This window comes from Hordeum vulgare, chromosome 1H (assembly GCF_904849725.1).
Source record: "Hordeum vulgare subsp. vulgare chromosome 1H, MorexV3_pseudomolecules_assembly, whole genome shotgun sequence".
Taxonomy (NCBI): domain Eukaryota; kingdom Viridiplantae; phylum Streptophyta; class Magnoliopsida; order Poales; family Poaceae; genus Hordeum; species Hordeum vulgare.
Window position 1 is genome coordinate 230,356,844 of NC_058518.1, and position 16,457 is coordinate 230,373,300.

Consider the following 16,457-nt stretch of genomic DNA (forward strand, 5'->3'; position numbering starts at 1 on the left):
CGCCTCTCTTGCTGGATCAAGAAGGCTGAGATCATCGTCGCGCTGTACGTGTGCTGAATGTGGAGGTGTCGTCCGTTCGGCACTAGATCGGGAAGGATCATGATGAGATCGCGGGACGGATCGTGATGAAGTTCGCGGGACAGATTGTGATGAGATCGTGGGATGGAGTGTACGACTACGGTGATTTGAATCACGCAAGCTGTCCACTACATCGTCTGCGTTTCTTAAATGCTTACCGCTGTGCAATCTACAAGGGTACGTAGATCGGAAATCTCCTCTCGTAGATGAACATCACCATGATAGGTATTGCGTGTGCGTAGGAATTTTTTTGTTTCCCATGCGACGTTCCCCAACAGTGGCATCATGAGCTAGGTTCATGCGTAGATGTTGTCTCGAGTAGAACACAAAAGTTTTTGTGGGTGGTGATGTGCGATTTGCTACCCTCCTTAGTCTTTTCTTGATTCCGCAGTATTGTTGGATCGAAGCGGCTCAGACCGACATTACTCGTACGCTTACGGGAGACTGGTTTCATCGCTACGAGCAACCCCGTTGCTCAAAGATGACTGGCGAGTGTCGGTTTCTCCAACTTTAGTTGAATCGGATTTGAGCGAGGAGGTCGTTGGAGAGAGGTTAAATATCAATTCATACATCTCCGTTATGGTGTTTGCGTAAGTAAGATGCGATCCTACTAGATACCCATGGCAACCACGTAAAACATGCAACAACAATTAGAGGACGTCTAACTTGTTTTTGCAGGGTATGCTTGTGATGTGATATGGCCAACGACGTGATGTGATATATTAGATGTATGACATGACCATGTTGTAATAGTTAATATCGACTTGCACGTCGATGCTACGGCAACCGGCAGGAGCCATAGGGTTGTCTTTAAACTAATGTTTGTGTTTGCAGATGTGTTTATTATATTGCTAGGATGTAGCTTTAGTAGTAACAACATAGCATACACGACAACCTCGATGGCGGCAGGATGATGGAGATCATGATGATGGGGATCATGGTGTGGCGCCGGTGACAAGAAGATCATACCTGTGCTTTAGTGATGGAGATCAAGGAGCACTTGATGATGGCCATATCATGTCACTTATGAATTGCATGTGATGTTAATCCTTTATGCACCTTATCTTGCTTAGAACGACGGTAGCATTATGAGGTGATCTCTCACTAAAATTTCAAGCTCAAATTTGTTCTCCTCGACTGTGCACCGTTGCGACAAATCGTCGTTTTGAGACACCATGTGATGATCGGGTGTGATAGACTCAACGTTCACATACAACGGGTGCAAAACAGTTGCACGCGCGGAACACTCGGGTTAAACTTGACGAGCCTAGCATGTAAAGACATGGCCTCGGAACACATGAGACCGAAAGGTCGAGAATGAATCATATAGTTGATATGGTTAGCATTGAGATGCTTACAACTAAAGCTACTCTCAACTCACGTGATGATCGGACTTGAGATAGTGGATTTGGATCATGAACCACTCAAATGACTAGAGAGATGTACTTTTTGAGTGGGAGTTTGAAATTAATTTGATTAGTTAAACTCTAATTATCTTGAACTTAGTCAAAAGGTCTTTACAAATTATGATGTGGCTTGCACTATAGCTCTACAGTTTTTGTATGTTCCTAGAGAAAATTTAGTTGAACGTTGATAGTAGGAACTTTGCGGACTGAGTCTGTAAAACTGAGGATTGTCCTTGTTGCTGCATAGAAGGCTTATGTCCTTAATGCACCACTCGGTGTGCTGCACCTCGAGCATCGTCTGTGGATGTTGTGAACATCTGACATACACGTTTCTGATGACTACGCGATAGTTCAGTGCAAACATGGCTTAGAAGCAAGGCGCCGAAGATGTTTTCAAACGTCACAGAACATAAGAGATGTTCTAAAGAGATGAAATTGTGATTTCATGGTCCTGCCCTTGTTAAGAGGTATGAGACCTCCGACAAGATGCTTTGTCCACGAAGTAAAGGAGAAAAGCTCAATCATTGAGCGTGTGCTCAGATTGTCTGAGTACGACAATCGCTTGAATCAAGTGGGGGTTAATCTTCCAGATGAGATAGTGATGGTTCTCCAAAGTCACTGCCACCAAGATGTGAGAGCTTCGTGATGAACTATAACATATCAAGGATAGATACAATGATCCTTGAGCGATTCGCGATGTTTGACACCGCGAAAGTAGAAATCAAGAAGGAGCATCAATAGTTGATGGTTAGTAAAACCACTAAGTTTCAAGAAAGGCAAGGGCTAGAAGGGATACTTCGTGAAACGGAAAAACAGTTGTTGCACTAATGAAGAGACCCAAGATTAAACCCAAACCCGAGACTAAGTGCTTCTGTTATGAGGGGAACGGTCACTGAGGCGGAGCTACCCTAGATGCTTGGTAGATAAGAAGGCTGGCAAAGTCAACAAAAGTATATTTCATATACATGATGTTGATGTGTACTTTACTAGTACTCCTAGTAGCGCGAGGGTATTGGATACCGGTTCGGTTGCTAAGTGATTAGTAACACGAAACGAAAGTTACGGAATAAACGAAGACTAGCTAAAGGCGAGGTGATGATACGTGTTGGAAGTGTTTCCAAGGTTGATATGATCAAACGTCGCACGCTCCCTCTACCATCGGGATTGTTGTTAAACCTGAATAATTGTTATTTGGTGCTTGCATTAAGCATGAACATGATTGGATCGTGTTTATTGCAATACGATTATTCATTTAAAGAGAATAATGGTTACTTTATTTGCTTGAATAATCACCTTCAATGGTTTATTGAATCTCGATCGTAGTGTTATACATGTACATGATATTGGTGCCAAAAGATAGAAGGTAATGATGATAGTACCACCTACTTGTGGCACTGCCGCTTTAGTCATGTTGGTACAAATTGCATGAAGAGGCTCCATGCTGATGGATCTTTATACTCACTTGATTTTGAATCACTTCTGACATGCAAATTGTACCACATGAGAAAGGCCTTGTTTTCATTGAGATGAAACAAGATAGTAACTTGTTGGAAGTAATACATTTTGATGTATGCAGTCCAATGGGTGCTGAGGCACGCAGTGGATATCATTATGTTCTTACTTCAATGACGATTTGAGTACATACATGAGTATTTATTTAATGAATCGCAAGTCTGAAATATTGAAAAAGTTCAATTCTGTTTCAGAGTGAAGTTTGTCGTAACAAGAGGATAAACTGTCTACGATATGATCATAGAGATGACTATCTAATTTGTGAGTTTTGGTACACAGTTAAGACAATGTGGAAGTTGTTTCGCAAGTCATGCCACCTAGAAGACCATGGTGTGATGGTGTCATAGCCGCGACCTATTTGATATGGTGCATACTATGATGTCTCTTATCAAATTACCACTATCATTTATGGGTTATGCATTAGAGACAACCACATTTACTTTAAATAGGGCACCACGTAATTCCGTTGAGATGACACAATATAGATTGAGGTTTAGAGAAATCTAAGCTGTCGTTTCTTGAAAGTTTAGGGTTGCGACGCTTATATGAAAAAGTTTCAGTCTGATAAGCTCGAACCAAAGCGGATGAATGCATCTTCATAGGATATCCAAAACAGTTGGGAGCATCTCCTATCTCAGATCCGGAAGCAAAGTGTTTGCTTCTAGAAAATGGGTCCTTTCTCGAGGAAAGGTTTTTGTCGAAAGAATTGAGTGGGAGCGTGGTAGAACTTGATGAGGTTATTGAACCATCACTTCAACCAGTGTGTAGTAGGGCGCAGGAAGTTGTTCCTGTGGCGCCTACACCAATTGAAGTGGAAGCTGATGATGGTGATCATTAAGCATTGGATCAAGTTACTACAAACCTCGTAGGTCGACAAGGTCGCATACTACTACAGATTGGTACGGTAACCGTGTCTTGGAGGTCATGTTGTTGAAACAACAATGAACCTACGAGTTATGGAGAAGCAATGGTGGGCCCGGATTCCGACAAACGGCTAGAGGCCATGAAATCCGAGAGAGAATCCATGTGTGAGAACGAAGTGTAGACTTTGGAAGAACTACTTGATGGTCGTAGGAGTATTAAGTAAAGATGGATCTTTATAAGGAAGACAGACGATGATGGTGAAACGTCACCATTAAGAAAAGCTGGACTTGTCGCAAGGATGTTTTCCGACAAGTTCAAAGAGTTGAGTATGATGAGACTTTCTCACTCATAGTGATGCTAAATGTTTGTTGGAATTATGTTAGCAGTTGCTGCATTATTTATGAAATATTGCACATAGGATGTCAAAACATTGTTTTCCTCAACGGAAAGGTTGTATGTGATACAACCGGAAAGTTTTGTCGACCCTAAGGATGCTAACAAGTATGCAAGCTCCAGCGATCCTTCTATGGACTGGTGCAAGCATCTCAGTGTTGGAATATATGCTTTGATGAGTTGACCAAAGCTTTTGGTTTATACAAGATTTGTGAGAAACTTGTATTTCCAAAGAAGTGAGTGGGAGCACTATAGAATTTCTGATAAGTATATGTGGTTGACATATTGTGGATCACAAGTAGTGTAGAATTTCTGTCAAGCATAAAAGGTTGTTTGAAAGGAGTTTTTCAAAGGAATACCCGGATTGCGCTACTTGAACGTTGAGCATCAAGATCTATGGAGATAGATCGAAACTCTTAATAGAAGTTTCAACAAGATGCATGCCTTGACAAGTTTTTGAAGGAGTTCAAAATAGATCAGCAAAGAAGGAGTTCTTGGTTGTGTTGTAAGGTGTGAATTTGACTAAGACTAAAAACCCGACCACGACAGAAGAAAGAGAAAGGACGAAGGTTGTCCCCTATGCCTAAGCAGTAGACTCTACAGTATGCCATGCTGTGTACCGCACCTGATATGTGCCTTGCCACAAGTCTGTTAAGAGGTACGGAGAGTGATCCAGGATTGAATCACTGGGCAGCGGTCAAAGTTATCCTTAGTAACTAATGGACTAAGGAATTTTCTCGATTATGGAGGTGGTTAAAGAGTTCGTCGTAAAGGGTTACGTCGATGCAAGCTTTGACCCTAATCCGAATAACTATGAGTAGTGAAACAGATTCGTATAGTAGAGTAGATATTTGGAGTATTTCCGAATAACACGTAGTAGCAGCATCTATAAGATGACATAAAGATTTGTAAAGAACACACGGATCTGAAAGTTTCAGAACCGTTGACTAAAACCTCTCTCATGAGCAAGACGTGATCAAACCCCAGAACTGTAAGGGTGTTGGATTCGTTAGAATCACATAGTGATGTGGACTAGATTATTGAATCTAGTGCAAGTGGGAGACTGTTGGAAATATGCCCTAGAGGCAATAATAAATTAGTTATTATTATATTTCTTTGTTCATGATAATCGTTTATTATCCATGCTATAATTGTATTGATTGCAAACACAATACTTGTGTGGATACATAGACAAAACACTGTCCCTAGTAAGCCTCTAGTTGACTAGCTCATTGATCAAAGATGGTCAAGGTTTCCTGACCATAGGCAAGTGTTGTTACTTGACAACAGGATCACATCATTAGGAAGAATCATGTGATGCACTAGACCCAAACTAATGAACGTAGCATGTTGATCGTGTCATTTTATTGCTACTGTTTTCTGCGTGTCATGTATTTATTCCTATGACCATGAGATCATATAACTCACTGGCACCGGAGGAATGCCTTGTGTGTATAAAACGTCACAACGTAACTGGGTGACTATAAAGATGCTCTATAGGTATCTTCGAAGGTGTCCGTTGAGTTAGTATGGACCAAGACTGGGATTTGTCACTCCATGTAACGGAGAGGTATCTCGGGGCCCACTCGGTAATACAACATCACACACAAGCCTTGCAAGCAATGTGACGTAGTGTATGTCACGGGATCTTGTATTACGGAATGAGTAAAGAGACTTGCCGGTAAACAAAATTGAAATAGGTATGCGGATACCGACGATCCAATCTCGGGCAAGTAACATACCGAAGGACAAAGGAATGACATACGTGATTATATGAATCCTTGACACTGAGGTTCAACCAATAAGATCTTCGGAGAATATATAGGATCCAATATGAGCATCCAGGTCCTGCTATTGGATATTGATCGAGGAGTCTCTCGGGTCATGTCTACATAGTTCTCGAACCCGTAGGGTCTGCACACTTACGGTTCGACGATGTTTTATGCGTATTGGAGTTATATGGTTGGTTACCGAATGTTGTTCGGAGTCCCATATGGGATCACAGAAGTCACGAGGGTTTCCAGAATGTTCTGGAAACGAAGATTGATATATAGGTTTGTCTCATTTGGTTACCGGAAGCTTTTCGGGCATTACCGACATCGTACCGGGAATGACGAATGGGTTCCGGAGTTCTACCGGCAGGGGCCCACCCACCCGAGAAGAAGCCCAAAGGCTTTGTGGGGGCACACTTGCCCTTAGTGGGCTGGTCGGCAAGCCCAAGAGGGCCCTTGCGCAGGAGATAAGGAAATCAAAAGAAAAGAAAAATAAGGGAGATGGGAAGGAAGGGAAGGACTCCACCTTCCAATCCTAGTTGGTCTAGGATTGGAGGTGGACTCCTCCACCTTGATTCGGCCGACCCTTTGGGGCTCTCTTGAGCCTCAAGTCAAGGCCCTCCCCCTCCCTCCTATATATACTGGGGTATTAGGGCTGATTTTAGACAACTTTGCCACGGCAGCCCGACCACATACCTCCCTGGTTTTTCCTCTAGATTGTATTTCTGTGGAGCTCGGGCGGAGCCCTGCTGGGATAGATCACTACCAACCTCCAGAGCGTAGTCACGCTGCCGGAGAACTCATCTACCTCTCAGTATCTCTTGCTGGATCAAGAAGGTCGAGATCATCGTCGCGTTGTACGTGTGCTGAACGCGGAGGTGCCGTCCATTCGGCACTAGATCGGGAAGGATCATGATGAGATCGCGGGACGGATCGTGATGAAGTTCGCGGGACGGATCGTGATAAGATCGTGGGATGGAGTGTACGACTACGGTGATTTGAATCACGCAAGTTGTTCCACTACATCGTCCACGTTTCTTAAACGCTTACCGTTGTGCGATCTACAAGGGTACGTAGATCTACAAGGGTATGAACATCACCATGATAGGTATTGCGTGTGTGTAGGAAACATTTTGTTGCCCATGCGACGTACCGCAACACAAACGACATGACGGTGCACTCGTATAGACCGTACCGGGTTACGAATGACGTCTTAGGTATGTCCACAGGTCGGATCTTCAGTTGGTAATATCCAGATGAGAGGTCGATCTTGGAAAATACCTTGGCACCATTTAACTGGTCAAATAGATCTTCAACTTGGTGAGTGGGTACTTGTTCTTTATAGTGACTTCATTGAGGGAATGGTAATCGACACAGAGCCTGATAGTTCTATCCTTCTTGGACACGAATAGAACAGGTGATTCCCAAGGTGATGCACTCGGACGGATGAATCCCTTCCTGAGTTGCTCATCCAGATGCTTCTTCAACTCTGCTAGCTCTTCGGATCCCATCCTATAAGTCTTCTTATAGATAGGCCTTGATCCGGGCATGAGCTCAATGATGAACTCGATGTCCCGGTTAGGAGGCATCCCAGGCAGCTCATCAGGAAAGACGTCTGGGTATTTGTAGACTATTGGTACTCGGTCCAACTTTTCTTCCGAAAGGCAATTAACATGAGGGACTTGAGTGGAGATAGGTTTAGGGACATACTTGACTTTGACCCCTTGGTAACTTGTCATGGTAATAGCCCTTTTGGTGCAGTCCAGTATACTTTGGTGCCTGGCCAACCAATCCGTACCAAGGATCACGTCCAAGCCTTGCGACTTAAGGATGATGAGATCTGCTAAGAAGTTTATCCCATTAATGTTGATCCCGTCTCCTCTACATCGTAGGTTGGTCCTTAGCATTGCTCCCGGGGTATGTACTGCCATTTGTCCATTAAGGGGGGTAGGCTTCAAACCACATTTTTCCGCAAACTTTTGGGTGACAAACAAATGCGAACCACCATAATCAAACAATACTATTGCTGGGGTGGAGTTGACGTGGAACGTACCCAGAATGCAGTCCGAGTCCTTCTGGGCTTCTTCTGCGGAGATGTGATTCACGGGTCCCCTGCTGTGATATTGCTGGTTGAGGGAAGTCTGGTTTCTGCTTGGTTCTCCATGACCTTGTCCTGAATTAGGTGCATTGGGGCGCGGTGCATCGGGCTTCTTGTTGTGGCACTGCCTGGAGTAGTGCCCAGTCTGACCACATCCAAAGCAGGTAACCTGCTGTGGAATGTTGGGCTTGACCCCACTGCTGTTGGGTGGATTGATTGCTGGCTTGGGGTTGGCATGATGCTGGGACATGTAGTTTTGGCGGAACGTTGGTGCCTTGTACTATTGTTGCTGATAGCTAGGTTTTGCCGGGCGGATTGCCACAGACATGCCTTCTGGTTGCTGGAACCTCCATTGCCCATCAGCTTACGCTTGCGGGAATCATCCATTGCACGACGCTTATCCTCCAGCATGAGGGCCTTGTTTACCAGATCGCAGAAGGTCAGGCATTCACAGTCAAAAAGTTGATACTGAAGCGACTGTTGAAGTCCTTCCATGAAGCGTTCCACCTTTGCAACTTCAGTGTTGACGTCTTCTAGTGCATACCTTGACAAAAGGTTAAAATTTTGCAGGTACTCCTTGACCGTCCCGCCGCCTTGCCTCAGAGCTCGGAATTCCCGCTTCTTAATGGTCATCATTCCAGGGGGAATGTGAGCGCGGAATCCTTCCTTGAAGACAGTCCAAGAGATTGCATGCCCTTCCCGCATGATTTGGAACCTGTCCCACCAAGCCCTGGCCATGCCACCGAGACAGTGAAAAGCATAAAGGACTTTCTCGCGGTCGTCGATGCATTTAACCAGCACGAGGAGGTCTTCAATGGTGCGGATCCAGTCATCTTCATCCAAGGGTTCAGTTGTCTCCGTGAATATGGGAGGCGTAGTCCTCATAAACTCAGACAGAGTGGAGCGACCGTTGCCATTTCCGTTTTGCGGCGGATTGTTCACTAAGACTTGAGCCAACTGCTGTATGGCGGCATTGTTGGCTTGACGTTCCTCTCGGAGAGCCTGGAGGAACTGAGCCACGGTCATGCTCTCCGGTGGAGGCGGTGGCGGGGGAATGTCGCCTTGCTGCTGCTCGGGGTGATCTCCAGCTTGGGCAGATCCACCGGTTCCTGGCTGCTTTCTAGAAGTGCCAGTGCCGGGGTTGCGGAAGGTGCTGCTACGAGTAGAAATGACCATCCTGTTTGGGAGAAGACATGTCAATATTCCGAAGTGGTCGGGGAATCATAAGGGATGACGCGCCTAGATAAGGGGGTTTTGTAAAGTGCAAGTGTGCGAGACAAACAAAAAGGTTTTGACGAACCTTATGCAAATATTCAATTAAAATAGGTGATGCAGTCGCTTACAAGCTGCCCAAGGTAGAAATGCGGCTTTCATCAAAAGACGAACAAGAAGCACACAACACTCATGGTTCTCATGAGCCGATACACGGACTTGACTTCGCAGGGGAGACTCCTAACTTGCCTAAGACGTTCCTCTAAGCAGCGGACTACTCGGTCTCGTATGCAAGTTCTACAGGGTCTTCGTCTCCATCCTCATTGGTGTCTTCTTCCTTTAGAGTCGTGGGCTGTTCGAGTAAAACGAGATTGAATGGAAGTGAATGGACAATTAGTCATGTTTCTATTGATTCTCAAGTATATATACATCTGGAAGAGGTAGGAAGAAGAGGTGTCTGTTCGGAGGCATCCTTCCAGAACAGGTGCGTGTTGGCAATAGAGAGAGAGAAGAGATATGACTGTTCGGGGTTGGACACACCCCTTTGCTAATTAATCTACTATTTAGTTTCTAACACCCCCCCTTGTACAACACCGCTCCTTGAATGTTTCATTGTTGAAAGCTTCTTGTATATAGATCTTCCATCCTGAAAAAATCTTCCATATAATCTTGAGAGTCTCCCCCAAAAACCCTGTCGGAAAAATATGAGGAGAATAGAGTAGATATATTGCTAAAATTCCTTTAAACCCAGTGGGAAAAATAAGGAGAAAATGATGCAACATATGATGATTATTGTCTCTTAATAACTCATATGAGAAAAACCTTTGAACAAGGAGAAAACTCATCAATAAATTTAGAGAACAATTAATATGTCTTGAGTACTTCCTTTAAAAACCCCGATAGGGAAAATAGAAAGTACTACATATGATCTTTGAGAAGATATTGCCTCACTAAAAACCAATATGAGAAACTTTGAGAGAAAACTCACAAGGGAAAAGAGTGCAATCGTCCATGCCATTGAAAACTCCTTTAAAACCCAATGGGAAAAATACAAGGAGAAAATAATATGGCATATAAATACACTTGTGTTTATATTGTCTCATTAAAAACCTTTATGAGAAACCATTAGGGGAAAACTTAACAAGGGAAAAAGAGTACAACATATACAATGTAATGATTGTTAATAGATTATAGTTTGGGAGATTACTCCGCCTAAACTTTTCAAATATGGAGGATATCTCATAGCAATTCCATTGACATGAACATGAGATTGTGTAGAATCTATTGGATTATCACAATATTTTGTTTGCAAATTATTTCCTCAATTTTCTTTAATCCACGAGGATAAGTAATTTCCGAGCAATGTGATTTATGATATGGCTCTCCATATAACCTGTAGGTATTGAGTAACACAAGTGGAAGTATCTTGATAAATCAAGTTATGTGATTCTCATGAATCTCAACCACATGATTTTGAGTGTGGTTAATCATTCTGCCAAGCCATACATATTTTTGCAATGCTTTTAGATAAAGCAATTATGTCAAAATGATAAGTGGAAATAACCATTAAAATCCATTTAGATGACTTCCATGTGAAGGCTATTCCAGCAATTTCAGTCATTGATATGGCGTCGTTGGGATCAAATAAAGAGCCAATATCATTACATCATATCATGGCCATATCTTCTATTTCCCGATGGAAATATTCAAGATTTACTGTAATCTTCAGATATAAGATGATATTACTTATATCAATCATATACCTTTTATTTGGGGTTGCGATCCGAATAAAGATAGCAAATATAGTGTCAGGCCTGACATATTTTGCAATTATATGAGTGCTTTGACATTAGTGAGATATAGAACTTTAGGTCCTGATATAACTTCATTATCACCCCTAGGTATGAATGGATTTGTACCTTATCTAAGGTAGTATGACCATACATGTCTTTTTTGTTATGATATATCAACACTGAACTTCTCGTATATGTTTTGGATATATATAGACTGATACGTATTCTTGATAGTATGCTCAAGTTGTAAACTTAAGCTAAATTTGGTTAAATCCAAATTTTCTGTTTTGAGATGATTTTGTGTATGTTTAGGTCTTGTAGAGACATTGAAGATGAAATCATCGATATACATTGAGGTGATGTAAGGAAATAAAATTTTGGGATTCCTTTATTAACACATAAAACAATCATCATCCTTTGAGTAATCCTATAAATAAGGAACTCGTCTAGTCGGTAGTACCATATGATTCACGACTATTTCTAGTCATAGAGTGGCTTGTGAAGTTTTACGCAATACGTGTTGCGATTTGTTTTTGAATTCGGAAATGTAAGCTCTTCAAGGACTTTAATATAGATTTACGAAACGAGTGACTTATATGAGTATGTAGCCACTTCATCCATGAACTGCATGAATATTATTATTATTATTGCAAATGATATTTAGTATAGAAACATAGTTCCACTCATACCAAGAGGGTATGTTACATCATAATCTATATCGGGTCTCTGCATGAACCCTTTTGCTACAAGCTTCGCTTTTTCACCACCTCATTGACTTTGTCTATGAATGAGAAGTTTTTAGTATTCCATATGGAAGATACTTATGAGGAGTAGATATTACTGTGGTAAATAACACTCTTTGATGAGCGAGTGCTATTCTTCATTACTTGCTTCCTTTTATGTGAACCAATATGAATGCAAGAGGCACTCTACCATGGATTTTGGTTCAGGGCCCAAAATGTTTTAGCAATTTTCAGAAGAAATATATGTCGACAAATGTAGTCTTTATTTGTAATGATTCTCGTGGAATTGATGAAATTTGTGGAAAAGTATTTATTCCTTTTAACTCCTTGTGATTTCCTACAACAATGGAGTCAAGGTGTTTCGATGTCCCAACACCAAAACATTTGTGCACATTTATGCCTGGATTTTGATGATGAGCATCCAGTGAGGTGTCTTTCAACTTGATGTTGAATTACATTTACTGGTTGAGGTTCTAATTTCCTCCGTTTCCACGGAAGCATATGCGAGCTTATATCTCATGTGGTCAGATTTCTCCCCCTATTGCTCTCATTTGGGGAGAAGAGTCGTTTATCAGGTACCTCCACTCTTTCTGACACTTTACTGCAGGAATATAAAATTGAGTGACACCTTTGTCATCCGTAAATGTATTTGGCAGATTTGCAATGTGTTGCAAATATCTGATTCTAAACTTCTTGTTCAGATTCTTTGAGTACGTGGATATAAGTACTGAATGTGAATACCATTTCTAATTTATTTCTTGGCATTCTTTGTGGTACTTATCTCCCCTAACGCCAGAAATGTCCTTATTGCTGATACAATCAACATACGGGCTATGAATAATTTTGTTTGACGAATAAATTGTTATTCCTCACATAGATCCCTAATTTTCTGTGAGAGCCCATTGATGTATGCTGGAGTGGTGAGATCGGTATGTAACCAAATTATCGCAGATAGGAAACACTTTGTTGATTTCCACGTAATTACTACAAGGGGAAAGTAGTTTGCTATGCAGTTGGTATGATTTATATCATACTTACGGTGTGTAATGCCGTATTTGTCTAGCATGAGGCTAGTAAATTACGATTCTATAAGTTTGTTCATATTATTAATTTCACTATCTTTGATAAGATGTTGAACTAAACCATTATGTGTATGTACATAAAATATTATATATAATCAGACATTTCTTGTGAAATGAGTTCAACGAAGTTATCCATTCAAATGGATTTATCCCTTGCTTAGGATAATTTTCTCTTACTTTGATAAGTTGAGCCAGTAATTAATTAATATCATTCATGGTTGTGTGTAACAAGAGACACACTTGAAATCATTTTATAAATGTTTCTATGAGTACCATGAAGTATCTCAATAATACCACATAATGGTTAAGTAATCCTGTTGGTAATATGCCCTAGAGGCAATAATAAATTAGTTATTATTATATTTCCTTGTTCATAATCATCCTTTATTATCCATGCTAGAATTGTATTGATTGGAAAGTCAAATACATGTGTGGATACATAGACAACACACTGTCCCTAGTGAGCCTCTAGTTGACTAGTTCGTTGATCAAATATGGTCAAGGTTTCCTGGCCATAGGCAAGTGCTGTCACTTGATAACGGGATCACATCATTAGGAGAATCATGTGATGGACAAGAATCAAATTATAAACGTAGCAAGTGATCGTGTTATTTTGTTGCTATTGTTTTCTGCGTGTCAAGTATTCATTCCAATGACCATGAGATCATGTAACTCACTGACACCGAAGGAATGCCTTGAGTGTATCAAACGTCACAACGTTACTGGGTGACTAGAAAGGTGCTCTACAGGTATCTCCGAAGGTGTCCGTTAAGTTAGCACGGATCAAGACTGGGATTTGTCACTCCGTGTGACGGAGAGGTATATTGGGGCACACTTGGTAATACAACATCACATATAAGCCTTGCAAGCAATGTGACTCAAGTGTGAGTCACGGGATCTTGTATTACAGAACGAGTAAAGAGACTTGCCGGTAACAAGATTGAAATAGGTATAGGGATACGAACGATCAAATCTCGGGCAAGTAACATACCGAAGGACAAAGGGAATGTTATACGGGATTATATGAATCCTTGGCACTGAGGTTCAACCTATAAGATCTTCAGAGAATATGTAGTATCTAATATGGGCATCCAGGTCCCACTATTGGATATTGACCAAGGAGTGTCTCGGGTCATGTCTACACTTAAGGTTCGATGATGTTTTAGTATAGTTGAGTTATATGTGTGGTTACCGAATGTTGTTCGTAGTCCCGGATGAGATCACGGACGTCACGAGGTTTTCCGGAATGGTCCGGAAATGAAATTTGATATATAGGATGGTTTCATTTGGTCACCGGAAAATTTCGGGCATTACCAGCAGTGTACCGGGAGTGACGAATGGGTTTCAGGTGTTTACCGGGAGGGGCCTATCCACCAGAGAGTGAGCCCAAGGCCCTAGGGTGGTGCACCAAGTCCTTAGTGGGCTGGTGGAGTCAGCCCATGAAGGCTATTATGCCATAAGCAAAAAATACCAAAGGAAAGAAGAAAAAAACACAGGTAGGTGGGAAGGAAGGAGTGGACTCCTTCCCCACCAAACCGAATTGGGGTTGGAGTCCAACTCCTCCCCCTTGGCCGGCGCACCCTTGAGGGACTTGAGCCCCAAGGCTAGCCCCTCCCCTCCTCCTATATATATTGGTGGTTTAGGGCTTTTTGAGACACAACTTTGCCACGTGCAACTCAAGCCTATTCCACATAGTTTTACATCTAGATGAGATTTCTGCGGAGCTCGGGCGGAGCCCTACAGGAATAGATCATCACCAACACTGGCACGTCGTCACCCTGCCGGAGAAATCATCTACTTCTCTGTATCTCTTGCTGTATCAAGAAGGTCGATATCGTCATCGAGCTGTACATGTGCTGAACACGGAGGTGCCGTTCGTTCGACACTTGATCGGGACGAATCGTGGGACGGATCGCGAGACGGTTTGTGGGACGGTTCATAGGACGGATCGTGAAAACGTACAACTACATCAACCACGTTTAATAACGCTTCTTCTTAGAGATCTACAAGGGTATGTGGATCCGATATCCCTCTCGTGGATGAAAATCACCATGATAGGTCTTTGTGTGCGTAGGAAATTTTTTGTTTCCCATGCAACGTTCCCCAACAGTGGCATCATGAGCTAGGCTCATCCGTAGATGTTATCTCAAGTAGAACACAAAAAGTTTTGTGGGTGTTGATGTTCGATTTGTTGCCCTCCTTAGTCTTTTCTCGCTTCGGTGGTATTGTTGGATTGAAGCGGCCCGGAACAACATTACACGTACGCTTATGAGAGACCAGTTTCATCGACTAACATGCAACTTGTTGCATAAAGATGACTGGTGGGTGCGTGTTTCTTCAACTTTAGTTGAATTGGATTTGATCGAGGCTGTCCTTGGAGGGAGGTTAAATAGCAATTTGCACATCTCCGTTGTGGTTTTTGCGTAAGTAAGATGCGATCATACTAGATGCCCATAGCAGCCACGTAAAACATGCAACAACAAATTAGAGGATGTCTAACTTGTTTTTGCAGGGTATTCTTGTGATATGATATGGCCAATGACGTGATGTGATATATTGGATGTATGAGATGATCATGTTGTAATAGTTAATATCGGCTTGCACGTCGATGCTACGTCAACCGACATGAGCTATAGGGTTATCTTTAAACTAACGTTTGTGTTTGCAGATGCGTTTACTATATTGCTAGGTCGTAGCTTTAGTAGTAATAGCATAGAGAGCACGACAACCTCAATGGAAACACATTGATGGAGATCATGGTGTGGCGCCGGTGACAAGAAGATCATGTCGGTGCTTTCGTGATGGAGATCAAGAAGCACAAGATGATGGCCATATCATGTCACTTATGAATTGCATGTGATGTTAATACTTTTATGCACCTTATTTTTCTTAGAACGACGGTAGCATTATAAGGTAACCTCTCACTAAAATTACAAGATGAAATTGTGTTCTCCCCGACTGTGCACCGTTGCGACAGTTCGTCATTTCGAGACACCACGTGATGATCGGGTGTGATCGACTCAACGTTCACATACAATGGGTGCAAAACAGTTGCACACGCGGAACACTCGGGTTAAACTTGACGAGCCTAGCATGTGCACACATGGCCTCGGAACACATGAGACCGGAAGGTCGAGCATGAATCGTATAGTTGATATGATTAGCATAGAGATGCTTACCACTAAAACAATTCCAAGTCACGTGATGATCGAACTTGAGTTAGTGAATTTGGATCATGTACCACTCAAATGGTTAGAGAGATGTACTTTTTGAGTGGGAGTTTATTAAGTAATTTGATTAGTTACACTCTAATTATGATGAACATAGTCAAAAGGTCTTTGCGAATTATGATGTAGCTTGCGCTATAGCTCTACTGTTTTTTATATGTTCCTAGAGAAAATTTAGTTGAAAGATGATAGTAGCAACTTTGCGGATTGAGTCCGTAAAACTGAGGATTGTCCTCATTGCTGCGTAGAAGGCATATGTCCTTAATGCACCACTCGG